Below are 13,518 nucleotides of genomic sequence, written 5' to 3'. Positions count from 1 at the left end.
AGATGAAAATTAGACTCACTGAATTCTATGTTTTGCCTTGAATTCCACCTGTGACATTCACCAATTTTTAAATATGGAAAATCTATGGTTTTTATGGTTTTCCTGAGAAACAAAGCTTTTATTTCCCATAGCTTGAGAGATGCTCATTCTATCAGCACGTTTAAATCCAATGGATAGAAAATGCCCCCAGAGAAAGAAAAATGTCAGAGTGAGCTCAGTCCTCATTAAACAACACTGAGTCCCCAAGGAAGACAATTTTTTTGGCTGTGATGTCATGGAGGAGAGCACGAGACTGGACCTCCATTCCCTCACATCCAGCAATACGACCATGCTCAAAAACCCTCTGAAAACCTCTTTCATCAGTTTTGCTGCTCAGGGAACTACCTAATTACCTATAAAAATGGTCTGATTAAAGCATATTATGAACACTTATAAATATGGTCACTTCATTTTGAGTCCAAAGAGGGACCTGAGTTCTTCTAATAGTCTTCAGAATTACTCTCTGACAGGTTGCTGTGTATTTATCCATAATCAATGTGTTGTGTTTCTGACAAGGAGTGCCAACATAATATCCCATGATGTGGCTGCTGCCATCATCCTGTGTTGTTACTCTGAAGCTACAGGATTAACCTCTGTTCAAGACGTTTGTAGTTTGTACTACAGCGTGTCCTTTTCTCTCTAGAAAGGTAATCTGAAACTCATTTGAGTCATTTGTGTGGATTCAATATATGATTGGTCAAAAAAGCACTGAACACTACCATATGTCTTACCAAAGACACATGATAGTCTTGTCTTATCTGTGTGTCTTTTCAGGGCAGGTAAATGCCTCTCTTTTATCTGGCTAGCTTCAACTTTACGGTGGTATATTTGGAAGCTGAATAAACTAAAATTGTTATACCAAAAAAACCCCCACCAACTTGCCCTCAAAACTTGCTGGCAAAGTAAGGGCGAGCATGTCATTAAATAGATCTCCATAAACCCAATTTGTACCTGCTAATGAATCATACGATCATTTAGGTTGGAAAAGACCTTTAAGATCATCGAGTCCAACTGTAATCCTAACACTGCCAAGTCCACCAAACCATGAAGGTCATTTTGTCAAGGCAAAGGAGAGCAAAATAACAGTAGCAGTCATTATTTACAGAACCACCAGTCCTGTTTTCCAATATTTTAAAACACATTTAGTGATATTAGATACTACAGTACCAAATCTTCCGTTGCATTTTGCAGTGCACACTAAGAAATGCGAATTGAATTTACTTTAAAAAGTGCGGTTATCAGTACAGAATAAAATGGTAAGTCATCCAGTGAAAGAGATGAGGGTAGATGTATTCTTGGGATCTCTGTCTGAATTTTGTTTGAGGAATAGGGTTAGTGAGTCAAGTAAAAATCAGGGAGTTATTTCTGGGCTGAAAGGATTCCAGTTTCCAAGATAAAATTCTCATGAATTCACCTGTTCTAGCAAAATTACTTTAGAATAGGCTTTTCTGGGTTTTGATTTGATTTAAAGCCAACATAATGCAAAAAGGCAGAGCTGTGGATTCACTTTCTCCCTCTTCTAATATATAACCTTTCATCTTTACTGCAGAAATTGCAAATGTTAATTTTGGCGAGTTTTTTATGGTGGATTTTTTAAGCTGGTTACAGCCGTGGGGGCTCATGGCTAATGTTTGATACTGAAAGTGGCATGCCAGCATGTTGTCTTGCCGTTCTCAGGTTGAGACGGACTCTGTGATCAGGCTAAGATTAATTTCAAAGTGATACATGGATATTTTAGTATAAATTATCTGATTTATTAATACTTAGAACATCCACTACACTAGTTGGTAAATGACCATATCCAGCTTGCAAATGCTGTAGAGACTTTGATTTAGTGAGATACTGGTAAAAATAAAGTAGGTATTTGTAATGGATAGAAAAAGACTTGAGTGAAGTCAGGAGACATCATGAAAGGCTGGGCTTTAAATCAGAGAAGGAGTTGAAAAAATGAAACACTGAATTAACTTTCCATACTTCCTTATGATAACTCCTTGAGCTATTTTACCATTATATGACATAAAGAGTTATTCTTTATTTGGTAGAAAAGCACATCCTTTTAAAAAGCAAGAGAAGTCTTTATTATAACTTGCTGTAATTATTATGTTTCTTCACTATATATGAATGGGGCAGAGAAGCGTGTAACAAGGAGATTAGCCTGGCGGATGAGAGCAAAGCCTTTGCTGGACAGAAGAAGGGGTGTGGAGGAGAAGGCTCATGCAGGTCACCCACCTACCTGGGAGCTGTGGACAAAAATCCGCCTCCATGAGTACATTAGACATCTCCAGCTGAGAAGTGCGACTTACTGCCCATGAATTGTACAGATAGGCAGGAATTTTCTGGAAAGCGTACTTCACTGCCTGAGAAGTGCCAGGAGGACTTCTGACTTTCCAGTCTCCTGCCAGGCTACCTGGTGCTTGGGCAGCCCATCAGAGTGGGTGTCTCCTGGGGAAATGCCTTCACGCTGCCTCCAAATTTCAGACTACAAGGCTCCTGCCTTGCAGTGGGGATACTGTGTTAAATTTTTCCAAAAATTAACAAAAGTCACATGGGAATTTATTGTTTATTAAAAATTCCAACATTTTCTCCAAAAAGGAAAGTTTGATTGCCAAATGTCAGGCATGTTGAGTCAGGTCTCCTTATTGGCAGCTGTGGAGCCCTGTGGGAAACACGTGGTATCTCTCTGGCCCTGCAGCAGCTCCTTTCTGGCCAACAGCTTCAGGGGAGGCACTGACAGTGAAATTAAGATCTTCAATATTGGTTCAGAAGAGCAACAGGCTCTGCTTGAGTCTCAGCAGGCTGGAGATTGCTTAAGTGGGCTTCTCTGCAGGCAATTTTTGCCCTTGTATGAAAGTCTGTAAATCTTTAATGGCAGCTATGCTCCTTTGCTTTGGCTGCCCAATTATTTTTCATGTATTTGGGTGTGCCTCTGGATTCTGTGAAATGATTTACATATGTTAGTTTAGGAAATAACACTTGGAAAGATAAGCTTTTGCTTTGTTAGCTGGAGCATTTCTTTCTTCCCATACAGGACAGCATTTGCTGTTTTATAGATGTGTCTGTAGTTCAATCCCCTGGAAAAAAAAAGAGCATGGAAGACCATTTAATAGTCTTACCACTTGCTCACCCACCTTTGAACACACATTAAAGAAGCAGTTCAAGGGGGAAAAAAACCTATTTTGTTTTTGTAGAATAAGTTTCTAAGGGCAACTTAGTATGGTAACTGTGGCAACAAGGAAATACGTTTGCTACTTGCTTTCATGTAGCCTGAAAAAAAGGAAGTAATGTCTTTAATAAAAATGTGTTTTTGTTCTGTTGACAAAATTATGGAAATTGTGCAAACAGATTTAGAGCTGCTAAAAATTTTTTAATGCACCATACCACATTGTAACTAGTACCTTCATGCAATGTTTTCTTAAGAAATAATAGTTTTGGAATTTTATTGAAAAACTTAATGTAAATATAAATTTAAAATCTTTTTCTTTGTACTGTGTAATTGAATATTTATTTTCAATGAATTACTCTTTAAGCTCCTGAGTAATTTCTACCTGGAAATTTAGAAGGATGCCCTGATTAACTTGCACTAGAATGCTCTAAAAGGTGAAAAAATAACATTGCCCTTTTATGCTATACTGTGAATAAATATGACAGATTAAGGTCAAAACAATTAGCCTAAGACTGCCAAAACAAGCATGCTAAATTTGGGCAGTTTACTTAGGTTAATTTTCAGTGCAGAGCACAGGTTTTGATTTAAGCAGTTAAAAAGAATCTGATGGCCACAAATTATAGTTCAAATCCATGCATGGCCAAATAATAAAAATAATATCAGTGGCTCAAAATTCAGTGGTGTGGCTATAAGATTTGTCTCATTGTTAAGTTAAACCTTTCATCCATGATTATTGGCAGAAAAAATATGACTTAAGGTTTAGGAGACTTGACTGTGTTTTGAAAAATACATTAGTTTGTCAAATGGCAGGCTAAGAAGTGACTGAAAGAGTACTTTTGATCTGCTAGGAATACCTATGTACTCCCTTCATGACAAAAAATGTTTATCTTCTACCCTGTTTGGACACCAGTAGTTAACTGCTGACTACGTATCATTTGCAGTATTCAGGTGTTAGCACTATGCTTTATTAGTCAGTGTCTCCTTCTGTACCTAATCAGAGACTGCCCATCAGAAAATTGCTCACTGCCTTGTTTCACATTTTCAGTTTAATTAGCTAATGAGGAACACCTTGCAAACCATGCAACATAAGCTTCTAATAGTACACTGGCCTTTGCCATTCCTCTCCAGACCTGTTCCCTGAGGGCAGACTTTCTCCTGGTAGGCAGATTTGCTAATACAGTCTTTACTGCTTGCAGCTATCTGGATGGTAAAAAGTAGACAATTTGGTGCAAAAACTGGGTTCTATCATTGCTGTCCGTGAACCAGAAACTTCCTTGAAAATCTGCTGATGCTTGCTGCTGCCTGGGTTTGACCTGCTTGAAAGTGAGCACTCATGATCTTCTAAGGTACAGAACAAAAATACATAGGATGCAATTTAGTTGTCATATTATATTATTCTCTGCTGTAACGTAGTTGGTACCAGTGAACATACTCGATTCATAGCACTGCATGTAGGACCAGATTCAGATTTTTTTGATTTGCAGGCTCCACTCTCCCAGAGTTATTCTACATTTATTTTTCATTTATGGTCAAGCAAAATAAACTACAAAGTGCAGCCTAGGCAATCTAGTGTTTCTTGTAAGATTTTCTTCTCTAGCTGCTTGGGTGAAATTTTTTAGTGTGGATCTGCTTGAGGTAAGTGCTACTGTAGTGCAGAGCAGGCAGGAAGGAGATTGTAATGATGATAGTTGGGGCTTGTTTGGTTGATATTCCTTGTCTTTTGATATTGTACTAGAAAAGGGATAAAAGTAACCAATTTAAATGCAACTATGCAAATAATTTTTAGGATATATGTGGTTAGAATTCTGTGAATGCAGCTTGTGGAGGCTGGGTGTTGTTTAAAAATGCTGTGATAGGAGAATATAGTTTCTGGTAGTTAAGCCAAACTTCCGTCTCTAATATTGATGTGTTTAAGATGCAATGGGAAAAATTCAGTTATCCATAGTATCTTATAGAGTTTTATGATAAGGAAGGTAATAAGGACAATTATGAATTTGAAGCTTTCAGTTAAGAACAAAATGCTTGTAAAACCAAGTAAGACTGTCTAGCTGCTGAAGAGATAGGGTGTCTGTTTTTTGGTTGTGGGTCATATGAAAAGATAACAGAATTGAACGTTAGTTCTACTGAAAACTCTAACTTTTGCTTTAGTTTTGAAGGTGAAAGTTTCCATTTCAGTATTCTTTCTCAACAGAATGTATGCTTTAACATATAATATAATGTTAATTTTTCACTGAACTATGGGATAATTCAGAATGAAATGTAACAAACCTTAAAACAGGAACACATTGTTTAAATATTTATGGTGTCTGAGTGATGTAGCTGCCTGTGAGTTTATGTCCACTTTGAAAATGAGCGGTAGTCTTAGGATTTTTTTAATAGTCTTTTTCTGGTCTGGAATATCTTCTAAAAATCAAATATTTTTCCCTAGTTCAGAGCTCTAAAGCCAAATCAAGACGGCCTATCTGTCAAAGGCTCAGACTTTTATTTTACTGGGTTGGTTAAATATGCTCTATCTACAAGTTTCAATGCATGTACGCAATCCACCTTCAGAATATTATTTTCACCTTTAACCTAAAGGACAGGAAAACATCCCCACTGCTGAGGAAAGCAGAGAAGGAGACTCCCATTTGGCAGGCACAGGTGTCTGCTGTTTGGGCTTCTGGTATAGCTTGTGACCTGACTCTCTGCAAATCCAGATACCAGTAAATTTATTTGCTGCTCTTTCTGTCTGAAGCTAAAAGTCATAGTTTTTTTATGAGTGATCCTTGCCAGGAGCCAAGAAAGGACAAAGCTCCTCTGTAGCACTGTAGTAATAGCTACAGTCTGCAACAATTTCAGTATAGTTCTGTAGGAAGATCTATGCTGATATACCATATGTGTGTTTATCTTATTTAGAATTGAGATGACTGTAAAGAATGAGCTCAGTGAAAGTATGTTAAAAGTGGTTGAATAGGTTGTTTGTTTTTTTTTTTAATTCCAAAAGTATTCCTTACTTTAAGTTGAATCTAACAAATGTCAGAGAAAAGTTGGAGAAAAGGTTCAATAAAGATGAGGAAAGTTTAAAGAATGGAATTCAGTATTTTCAGAGAAGACCATTTTTTGTTTTAATTTGTTCATGGAAAATACGTTTAGTTCCTATATGGGCTGAGTTCACAATTGCTGGAAGATCTGTAAAAAAGTCAGAGTGTAAATAATATTGCAGCCAGCACTGATAAACTTGTAGGTGCATAGTAAACCAGATCAATGAGCTAAGTCATTGGAAACTAATGTGGCTGAAAAACCCAAATGCCGGTGCAGTGCAGGAGACCTCAGGAACCGTTATCTCATGGTGGAGCTAGGGCAGCTGGTTATGGGGACACAATAACTGGCAATAGCAGTGTTTTGATGGAGCTTCCCATAGGTTGGTTTTGGGATCAATCATGTTTAATACATTTATTAATGACCTTGGCACGGCTATGAGTAGGCTTATATGATTTGCTGAAGATGCAAAGCTAAGCGGGATTGTCAATAAGGCTTGAGATGCCCTACAGGAAGAATTGTATGACCTTGATTATAGTAATAGAAATGAAATGAAATTCAGTAGTACGAAATGAAAGGCCCTTCCCCGGGGGTTAATAGTAAGAATGCTAGGTATCAGCTGGGAGCTAATCTTGCTGTGGCATACAGGCTTCTAATGTACAGTAGGTACAGTCAAGCCTTTTTAGTCTTACAGTTGTCATCTTTTAAGCTTATGAAGCAGGTTTTGTGATAATGGAAGTTAATACATGTTGTGTTTTTAAGTAGTAGTTGTCATAAGGAAAACTATTATGTGGCTTATCTGATTCATGACCTGTTACATGTGTATGTGTGTAGTTTACACCTGATGGGGTGAATGACACAAAGAACTGCTCTCCCTGTATTTACCTGTGAGATAGGAAGGGGAAAGAAAGGGAGAAGCAGCAAGGGAAGAAAATTCAGCATTCATATACTTAATCTTGATCAGCAGCTCATTTACATATTAGCTGAATATATGGTTTTTTTTCCCCCTCAAGATGACAGGGTTCCTGTAAGAGCTCGAGGAAAGCTTGAAGCTTCACTTTTAATGCTCTCGTCCCCAAACACTTCATGTGCATAGACACAGGGGTAGCACTGAAAAGTCAATGTAGCCCGTGGGTGTGTGGTTTAACTCATCAGTGCGGGCTCTCCATGGGCCGCAGTGCTTCAGGACGTGTCCACTGGCTGCCCCGTGGTTCCTCCACGGGACACAGGGAAATACCTACCACAGTGCCTGGAGCTGCTCCCCTGCCTGACCTCGGTGCAGCAGGGCTGTTTTTTTACCCTTTTTTTCCTCACTGCTGGGCAGTGTTTTACCCTTTCTTAAATACCTTTTCCCTGAGGCACCACCGGTGCCACTGAGGGGGCTCAGCTGTCCCTGAGGTGGGGCTGTTGCAGAACCGGCCATGTCTGGCCAGGGCAGCCCCACCCTCTCCTCACAGAGGCCCCACAGCGCCCTCGGCCACACATGCACACCGGGGAAAGTGGTACCAAATGCCAGGAATTTGGGAAATCCTCGGTACTGAGGGGTGTGTGTACCTTATACCATTTTTGGCAAACCACAAGAGGAGATGGAAAATGGTCTGTGACTCGGGAAATGCCGCCCTCCCCTCAGCTTCCAGGTGGGAGATGGCTGAAGAGGAGAGCATGGGTCTGCTGCCTGTCAGGGGACAGCTGATCCCCTGTCATGATGTTGCTGGAGGAGGAAAGGCAAATGCAAGCCCACCTCGCATTCAATGGAAAAACTAACAAAATAGGTATGTAACTAAAGTTGCAGTGATATGTGTAGTGTTACCGGTATGGCACATATTCAGAAGCCGCCATCCTCCTCCTCCACCACCAGTAATGCTCCTCTGGCTGTATGGTGAGCTGGTTTGGTGGACCAATCCAGCCGATAAAGTACAGACTTTTTATCAGGACAGGACAAGGGGTGAAAGTTTTAAACTGAAAGAATGTAGATTTAAATTGGGTACAAGGAAGAAATTTTTTATGGTGAGGGTGGTGAGACACCAGAACAGGTTGCCCAGAGAAGCTGTGGATGCCCCATCACTGGAAGCATTCAAGGTCGGGTTGGACGGGGCTTTGAGCAACCTGGTCTAGTGAAAGATGTCCCTGCCCACGGCAGGGGGGTTGGACGCAACGATCTTTAAAAGGTCCCTTCCAACCCAAACCATTCTATGGTAACGAATGTGTTAGGAAAAAATTGGAGTGGTTATGCTTCAGACTTGTTTAATATATTCATTAATGGCCTTGACATAAATGTTATGAGTGTACTTTATAAAATTTGCTGAAAATGCAAAACTAAGAAGCTCTAGAGGAATAAACCTGCTGGCCCAGGAGGCCTTGTTCAGTTTGGGATGACCTGGAATTCATTTTTCATCTTTTTTGGTCATTGAACTGAAACTCTTATTTTTCACAGTGTTCTAGTAATAATAGCATTTATTTGTGATGTGCTTTCCTGCCTTTGATATAGTGCTGCTAGCAGGAGCAGAGGAAAGATGAACATAAATGTTTGTCTATTTCTGGAAGAAAGCATAAGACTGAAAGAAACCAAATGGGGAGAAAGCATGTTCAAGCTGGTGAAGAGTAAACACCATGGGGGGGGGAAAATGTTATGTATTTTGCTAAAGCATCCCCACACTGATTTATCATGATGGAGAACTTCCTTCAGGAGCAAAAGTCAGGTTTCTTAAGTTTCTATCAAGGTCTTTAAAAACACGTATGGTTGTTACTGTAATAATTACAGATATCCACTGGAAATTTTGAAATTATTGAAGTGTAAAACTGGGTAGTGTGGGTGCATTTCCTCATCAGCACTGACCTGTGACTATCCTGCTTCACCTTGGATGGTCTGGCTGGCAAGGGGGGATTAAAGCCAAAGCTCTGTCCTCACTATTTACTTAAAGGAAGTCAATGAACACAGGAATACAGTATCCTGTACTAAAATAGATACAGGGATGAATAGTCTGTAGATGATGGGGGCTCCTGTTCATTGTTGAGTTTGACTCCTTCAGCAGTTCAGGATCCACATCACCACTTAGGTGTTGACCCGTTTGTTTTTTTTTTTTTGGTAAGGGTGCTTACCGGTGTCATCCTGGGCATGGTGTGGAAGGTCTGGTTGGGGTTGTGGCATACTTGATGGCTCTGGGTTTGGGTTTCAGCATATTTCTGGCTCTGCAGTTACCTGAGCTAGCAAGCAGGAATATATTTTGTTGGACTGCTCTAGGATCAGCAGAAGTGACCCATGTTGGCCTCCATGATAAGCACTACTTAGGGAACACCCTAAAATAGTATTATAGCCTTTATGGAATTTCTGCTTTAAAAAAAAAAAAAATCTTATCAATGGAAGGGTTCAGTACTGTGCAAGAGATGTGCTCTGTAAGTGTGGGAGTGTATCTGATGGCTTTCAAGGTCATTTTTCTTTATTGTACATTTATAGCAACTGTGTAGCAATTATTGAATAATGGATATCTGCTTTCTCTAGAGTATGCAGAATTTATTTTTTTTGGTGAATTACTGATTGGATTGATTTTATGCTTAAGATGGTATTGGACAATTAAGTGTATAAGTTATTTTGATCTCTCAGATACTTTGCTTGATCTGCTGTGGCAAGCTAAAGCTTTAGGCATATTTATCATGACAATTACAGAATCTAGAAATGGAAAAGGCCCCTTAACTCCTCTAGTCCTCCTCCTGACTGGACAGGAATTTTGCTACTATATGTTTATTACTAGTTTCCTCCTTTTCTCTCCAGTTGTAGACTTAACTTGTCAAGGGATGTGATTTTTTTTTTTTCTTCTCTCAGTAGACTCTTTTTTTTTTTTTTTAACAAGATACCAGTAAGTGACTATATTAAGCACTTCGGTGAAAATTTCATTGGAGTTGTATCTGCTTCTCTTGGGACTAAACTTCATCTTTAGTCAGGATGATTTTCCTGATATTCAGATTCAAGTCTCCGTTATAGTTTTGTTTTGTTGCCTTTTAGGTACTCTAAGAGGAAGGTAGCGGGGTCGGGTGCCCTGACAGTTATTACTGTTAGTGGGATGGGGAGCTTGTTGTTAGATTGGAGAAGAATTATACAGATGCTAAAGCAAAAGACAAGAAGCTTGAATCTGTAGAAGAGATGAGGAGGGAGTCACAATAGATTTGCCACAGTGCGAAGGGTACTGAAGTATCTGTATTTTTTCTTTGTGTTTTCATGAAAAGGGACAGGAGGTGACCTCCTCAGTGCAGTATCCTACCTTTTCAGGGTGGATTTTTCACTTGCTGATTTCATATGAGTAAGTAGACAGCCTTCTGTTCTGAATAAGTTGCTGAATGCTTCTGTGTTTACTTCCTGGGCTGCTCTTTCTCTCTCGCTGGTACGTGCACAATCGTGGTGGTGTATTATTGATAGCACCCTGACATCTGGTTGCTTTTTTGCCCTCAGTCTGTCCTTCCTCCATAGTATTTATATACCATTACTGCAATATCCAAACACCTCACAGTCTTTATTGCTTTTTCCAGTTCTCCTATGAATTAGGCAAATGCAGTTACTCCCATTTGAGAAGTGCAGGACTGAGGCACTTGAAAACTAAAGGCCATAAACTGAAAGATATTTAGGCACCTAAATGTGTAAAGTGCCTAATGTGGTTTTCTAAAGCATCCAAATACATTAAGCATCTAACTCCTGCTGACTGCGATGGAAGTTAAGTACCTAACTCATCTGGATGTTGTCGAAAAATGCGAATGGCTGCCAATCTGTCTCCATATTTAGTTAAATATTTGAAAATACAAGTCTAGATGACTTCCTCTGTGCTACACAGGGAGACCCCCAACTGATAACCTATTACATTAACATTTTTTCTTCAGCTTTTCAGTTTTGTATCAATTGACTATTCTACTTATAAGGTCATTTATAATACTTTCTCATGAAATATTATAAACATGGTACATTAGCTATCAAGTTTCTTAGCAATTCAGCAACAGTACCACACTTAGATTGAATCATGTTTAGATTATATCGCTCCTAAACCAGCTATTTTCTTAATAGCATTTATCAAAGCATTTTTGAAGCTGTTATGTCTAAATGCAGAGTGTACTTTTTCAGTTAGTAGCTGAGTAGGTGGGAAGGAGATTGTGTACTGACACTTAGGTTTCTGGATAAAAGCTGTGTTTCATATTTTTGCTTTTTAAATCTTAATGGTATTTGATAAAGTGATAAAATGTAACAGCTGCATTTTACACTCCTGGATTAAATCACTTAAGTCTGGGACGCTGCATTATTGCAAGGTTTCTGGAAGCCTCCAGAGAGCCACAGGTGTGACACGTATCTGAAGGCTCCGTGAAGCTCCTGGCAGGATCATCTGTGCACTTGTGTACTCCAGCAGCTGCTCCGTGCGTGTTTCAGACATCCTTCATAAAGGGCCTTTCCTTAGTTTTGTCATCATCCTCCTGCTTCAAGGCAGAGCAAGAACGAGAAGCAGACCCAGACCCTAGGCACATCTGTTCTCTGGTCTGTACTTGCATTTTGGAGGTTGACATCTGACCCCATGGGACCAGCTCACCCCAATGTGCGCATTCAACCCCCAGACCCCATGGCTGCAACAAATCAGTGCCTGGCACTGGCCTCCTGCTGTCATCTCCATGGTGCATGGCCTCTGTTTTAGACAAAGATCAGTCTTGGGCCTTAAAACCTGCACCCCCATGTATGCTTCCAGAGCAATTGAAAAGCACTTGGCAAAGGCCAATCTGACTTCTGGCCATGGCTGGGATAGCCTGAAATAAGGCATATAGCTGTGCCTGAGTCATGGCTGGGCTACCTGAGCCTGGGGTGAGAGCTCTGGGCAGAAAAGGGACAGAGTCAGGAAATGGCACTGGCACTTGCTCTCTCCAAATTACCCCCAAGAAACTGCTGGATTGGGTTTCTGCAGTACTATTTATAAAACATAAACTGTATCAAGTATTAGACATGTTCAGCAGTAAGGGCCTCACCCTCAGGTGGTTAAGGGGCTCCGAAGCAGTTACAGGTGTTACATCAGTACTGCTTAATGGTAATTTTACTTTAGACTGAACTCCAGCATCTGGTGGCTTGGAAGCAGACAGCTACACCTGTCCCCTTTGCTGCAAATACTGGCTTCTGTGCACCTGGTAGGGTTTGTTTGGTGCTGGCTTTCTGGTCTACCACAAAGATAATGCAATTAAAAATTACCTGCATATGTTTAATATCGTATTCCCTTTTGTAAAAAAAACCAGTTCTCTCAAAATGAGAGATACCTGAGGGTGCTCTGGTTTTTGTTATTCTTTTGTATTCAAACATTTAAAAAATTTTTTCCTCCTCTGTATCACACTGTGGAAAGGACTTGCATTGAAAGATTAAAATTAAAGGATCTGCAACTTGCTAAAAGAAGCACCAAGTCACTTTATCAAGCAATAATTTGGTTTCCAAGTGGCTAAAATATGATTGAAGTCAAAATAATTTTTTGAGAAGCAACACTTCTGCAATTGAATTCAGATCTATTTATAGCCTACAGCTTTAAAATTGCAATTAAAAATCCCACACTTTCTTTTAATGAAATAATTATTCATCTTCCACTCCCCAATTAATAGAATATCATTGTATTTTTTAATAAGAAAACTTCTTTCTATGCTACTGGAAGTAGTTAACACTGTATTTGATTTTAGCCACCTATAGGACATCATAAAAAAATCCATCTTAAAAAGAATTTTGTGGGTAGCCCCATCATATTGAACTGAGCAGCCACAGTCACACTTCAACTTGAAATAGCTAAAATCTACTCTGGCAGTGGATTGCTTTCATAGTTTTATGCGGATAGAATTTAGGGGAACGTTTTTTAAATGATTGAATAACTTTTTCATGTCTTCTGCTGCTGGAACAAAACTGAATATATCTTCTAGCCAAATTCTTAAGACAGGCTATTTCTGAAATAAAGAAATGAAGAAAATCCAAACTGTAAAAACTGAGCGTGCCTCCCGGTGGCAGTACAGTGCAATTCAGCTTTCCTGTCTATGGACATATGACATATGCATATGACTGTAACTCAACTGAGTAATAGTTTATGGAGAGTACATTCTGCTGCATGAAACTCAGATTTTTCTCAACTCTGAAAGCAATCAGCACCACTTCCAATAGATAAAGAAAATCAGCATCTTTTTCCATTTTGCATGTGGCTTTCATATTTAATGATATTTCCATGAGTATAAAGATGACAGCTTCATTCTTTCTTTTGTCTTTTGGAATTCACGTCTGGTTTTATTATAAAATATGGCATATACAAGTGACA

At 39.4% G+C, this 13,518-nt stretch overlaps 1 protein-coding gene and 1 long non-coding RNA gene across 5 annotated transcripts in view; both read left to right on the top strand.

Annotated features, from left to right (window-relative positions):
* The window catches only part of DPP10 (dipeptidyl peptidase like 10), a 562,528-nt gene that overhangs the window by 30,062 nt on the left and 518,948 nt on the right, over nt 1–13,518 (top strand). The window lies entirely within an intron of this gene.
* Nucleotides 4,347–13,518, top strand: part of LOC148052385 (uncharacterized) — a 137,767-nt gene continuing 128,595 nt past the window's right edge. For all 3 annotated transcript variants that reach the window (XR_015698842.1, XR_015698840.1, XR_015698841.1), the window contains exons 1-2: nt 4,347–4,548; nt 10,442–10,515. This is a non-coding gene — a long non-coding RNA (uncharacterized LOC148052385). The remainder of the gene's footprint in view (nt 4,549–10,441; nt 10,516–13,518) is intronic.

The sequence above is a fragment of the Nipponia nippon genome, unplaced genomic scaffold (genome assembly GCF_047370975.1).
Source record: "Nipponia nippon isolate SJK-2023a ecotype South Korea unplaced genomic scaffold, ASM4737097v1 scaffold_5, whole genome shotgun sequence".
In the NCBI taxonomy this organism is placed as follows: Eukaryota; Metazoa; Chordata; class Aves; order Pelecaniformes; family Threskiornithidae; genus Nipponia; species Nipponia nippon.
Note: the sequence above shows the minus strand (reverse complement) of the source record. Positions and strands in the feature narration are given on the sequence as shown.